The following is a 4,490-nucleotide window of genomic DNA, read 5'->3' on the forward strand; positions in this document are numbered from 1 at the left end:
TTGGATTTATACATCTTGTCTGAAGATTCTTGATTATATAATAGTGTAATTTTTTTTGGACCATATATGATCCGGAGTAGTGTTAAAATGAACACTTTTAAGTGTTAATTTTACACTGCGTTTTGTACTGTGTGGCACTTTTATTCATATCTTTCACATCTACTGCAGTCAGATTCACCGTGTTTTCTCTTTGAAGGAGTAACTCACATGGCTGCTTTTTAGTTTTTTGTTGCTGTCAGAACAACTATGCCTTTTTAAAAAACATTTTCTGCTGCACTACAGTCATTATCACTATAAAATATCACAACCCCCCCATGATCTGCCTCAAACTTCACCGAAATGTGTTTTCTTCAAATTTACAGTTACTACAGTAATATAGGGTGGCACAAAATGTTTTACAGTGGAGGATTGTTCGACAATTTAAAATTGAAGGTGTAGCTTGCTAAGAACATGTATATATAGATTCATATTTTTGCAGTGCAGCAAGACCAATGGGACTCCATCAACTCCTCAACTTCAGAGTCCCCAGTGGAAGTTAAGAAAAAGAAGAGTAAGAAAAGAAAGAAGAAGAAAAGCAAGAGCAGCAAATAAAGGGGGGGGGGGGGGGGGTATAATGTGTTACTTTGTTGTTTGAGTATACTGTAGAAAAGAGAATGTTTTATTAAGATGAAAAGGTGTTTTGAATTTTTTTTGTACAATAAAAGTCAGAAATTAAATGGAATCCTTTATTGTATATTTACTGCACTTACCCTGTAACTACACAGAACAAGGGGGTAACAAGCGCCACTTTAATTTACAGCCCGCAAGAGTTACACTTACCCTGTAACTACACAGAACAAGGGGGTAACAAGCACCACTTTAATTTACAGCCCGCAAGAGTTACACTTACCCTGTAACTACACAGAACAAGGGGGTAACAAGCGCCACTTTAATTTACAGCCCGCAGGAGTTACACTTACCCTGTAACTACACAGAACAAGGGGGTAACAAGCACCACTTTAATTTACAGCCCGCAGGAGTTACACTTACCCTGTAACTACACAGAACAAGGGGGTAACAAGCGCCACTTTAATTTACAGCCCGCAGGAGTTACACTTACCCTGTAACTACACAGAACAAGGGGGTAACAAGCGTCACTTTAATTTACAGCCCGCAAGAGTTACACTTACCCTGTAACTACACAGAACAAGGGGGTAACAAGCGCCACTTTAATTTACAGCCCGCAGGAGTTACACTTACCCTGTAACTACACAGAACAAGGGGGTAACAAGCGTCACTTTAATTTACAGCCCGCAAGAGTTACACTTACCCTGTAACTACACAGAACAAGGGGGTAACAAGCGCCACTTTAATTTACAGCCCGCAGGAGTTACACTTACCCTGTAACTACACAGTTGAAATGGGTAACAAACACTACTTACTATGTAACAATATGAAACAACACTATTTGCACAGTAATTACAGAGAAAGGTACTCTTATTAAGAAAACATAACAAAAAAAACGTTTTAATTACACAGTATATTTGCCCTGACATTTAAGTGTCATTGCAATACAATGTGATAAGGTAAGTAAGTACTACATGGTACGTTCTAAATTAAAATCATAGCAGAAACAATTTTTTTTTTTGGCTTAACGTTAGTAGTTTAGTAAGAAAGCCAATAAATTAAATTTTTATCATACTGTGCTTACATACAGCCATATATATATATATATATATATATATATATGTTTAATTTACAACCCACAGATGTCAAAATTACCCTGTAACTACATTGCACAAGAACATATTTTGCAAGAAATGTGATAAAAACTTTTATATAGGCTACAACAGGCGTACAATTTTTGCCTGGAATATATTAACAGAATAGGTACCTGTTAGTTTTAAAATAATAACATTATAAATAATTTGCTTGTATATCTGGTTGTACCCCTTTATTACCCAAAACTTAACATATTGTTCCCTTATACCTACACGGAAGTACACTATAATTACAGAAACGTACACCGTCATTTCGGTTTACTTACGCAGTTGTTTGCGGGTCGTAATATAAAGTGTTACCAAATAATTTAGTATTTGACTAACCAATTATTTCTTTAAAATAGACTTAGCTAATATATTTGTGAAATTCCCATCACAATATTTAGGAATGGATAATTAAACTGATCTGTTTCAAGAACCACAAATATTACTTAAATAAAATCAATATTATTAATATTTAACACACATAAGAAATTGATTAAAGGAACCGTATGTAAGAAATGTATTTCAATTAATCATAAAATGGCCCTTATATGTCACTAGACATTAAGAAATCATGTTGTACTTATATCACTGACAACAGTAGTCCGGCCAGGATATTGTCATTTAAAAGTGAAGTTGCAGTCCTCAACTGATGTTGATGTTGTCATGTTGTGTTTTGGCCTGAATCTCCACCCTCCACCTATCTACCAATCACGAAGTCAGTAGTGTTTCGGTATCCGGGTTGCCAGCTCTGCTCTAGTTACCACAGCTGCAGATACAAACGTGTCGGATAAAAAATGCCAGCCTATCTGGCAACCTCGAGTCAGGGGGGAGGGGGAGGGGATACACCGCTCTACAGTCATTTGAAAGTGATTGCAGTACCAGTTTTGGCCACAATCTTACATACGGTTCCTTTAAAGGGTAAATTAAGCAGTCAATCAAGTTTACATGATTTACAAGATGGATTTCCACTATAATCAACAATTATATAAGAAACATGACAAATGTAAACATATAAAAGAAAAAAGAAAAACCGTTATATCTTTTGCGGCCAGGGATTGTGCAGTATTCTAACATGTGACGTCACGGGGTTGGTTGGCTTTAATAAACCTGGCTGAATGTAGGAATATCCCGACATCAAACTGTCTACGCCATGGTGTTTTGAAAAAAAAGTCAAAAAACTGATCAGTAAAAAAATGCATCATGAAGAGGAAAAAAACATATATAAGTCGCACTGGACTATAAGTGGCATTTATTTAGAAATGTATAAAAAAAACAAAAAAAAAACAATGTTAGGCTACAGACGGGACAGTTCTCCGTTACGGATGTGAGCGCTCTGAAAGCAGCACTAAAAGACTTAAAACTTTCACAGAGACCTCAAACAGAAAGCACAAAGCCGTCTTTAAATTTAATTTAGTTTTGTATTAATTGTATTTTAATTTTGATCAATGTTTCATCAACCAATTGCCTGGATTTAATAAATAAGAATTTATATAGTAGAAAATATTTAATCATGACACGGAGACGCCGGCGCGTGAACCTGGAGCTCGTCTCATAAATGAACCAAAACTCAGAGTATAAGGTAGCCTACTTGCCTCACAGACCTGAGACATATAGAAAGCTTGAAATGTCTACTTTTAAACAGAACAATTTAACAGAACATCCATTTCTCTCAGGCACGCGCGTTCACTTCACTGCTGCGAAGATCGCGAGTCAGCATCTTCAACTTCACATGTCAAATACACAGGAATGATTATCGGCTTGTTCACATCGGCCCTATTTTGACATCGGAACGATACCGATGTGTAAAAAAATGACCATATCGGCCGATATTATATCGGCGGCCGATATATCGTGCACCACTATGCACAATCCCTGGCCGCGAAAGATATAACGTTTTTTCTTTTTTCTTTTATAAGTTTAAATTTTTCATGTTTCTTATATAATTTTTGGTTATAGTGGAAATCCATCTTGTTCATCATGTAAACTTGATTGACTGCTTCATTTCCCCTTTAAGTTTACTCAATTAAAACAATGCACCCCTCCCCCACCCTCTGACATGACGACAGCTCAACGGTTGAGTGAGCGCGCGCTGTTTGAATTCTCTCCAGTCTCCAGCACAGTTCTCCTCTTCTCTTCTCAGCGGCGCAGAATTGGTGCATTTCCTCTGTGAAATTCAGGTGTGTGTATGTTTTATTTGATCTGTATAATCATTAATGTGCTTTAAATCATTTTATTTAATGCGAAAGAACATACAGAGACGCAATGTTACTCACCTTAAACGAGTTAAACGAGTGTCGACTCGCGCCTGCCTTTTCGCATGATTGTAACGCCTTGCATAAAAAACACGACTACATTCCTAAAGATAATGAATATAACTAATTTGGATGATAAAATGTCCTCAGAACTGTGCACTGTTTGTTTATTGGCAGGTGATTGAGTCAGTCGCGTCGCAGTATCTCTCGGCCGTGAGTGACGCAGGACAGCGGTGTAAAGTTAGAGGTTCCCCCGCAGAGGCGAGTCCATCTCCGGCACCGGAACCAGTGCTGATCCGGTGGATACTGGATAACAGACCGGTTGATTACACTTGAATTACTTGAATGTTTAGGCCTAAATGTTGAATTTTTACTTCGAAAATGTTTGTTACATGAGTTTAAATGTAGGCAATATTGTATACGTGTTAAAATAGTATAATATATGCTGTATTGCTGTAGGCTACTCATCGACAATAAAGGCCAATGTCATATA

The 4,490-nt window shown here is 37.0% G+C and overlaps 1 long non-coding RNA gene across 1 annotated transcript; it reads left to right on the plus strand.

The window, feature by feature from the left end:
- Window positions 1-3,761: 3,761 nt before the first annotated feature.
- LOC309509641 lies at window positions 3,762-4,490 on the plus strand. The gene is made up of 2 exons (XR_014209962.1): window positions 3,762-3,922; window positions 4,175-4,490. It is a non-coding gene; the product is annotated as an uncharacterized lncRNA (long non-coding RNA).

The sequence above is a fragment of the Leuciscus leuciscus genome, assembly GCF_965113295.1.
Source record: "Leuciscus leuciscus genome assembly, chromosome: 11".
Taxonomy (NCBI): domain Eukaryota; kingdom Metazoa; phylum Chordata; class Actinopteri; order Cypriniformes; family Leuciscidae; genus Leuciscus; species Leuciscus leuciscus.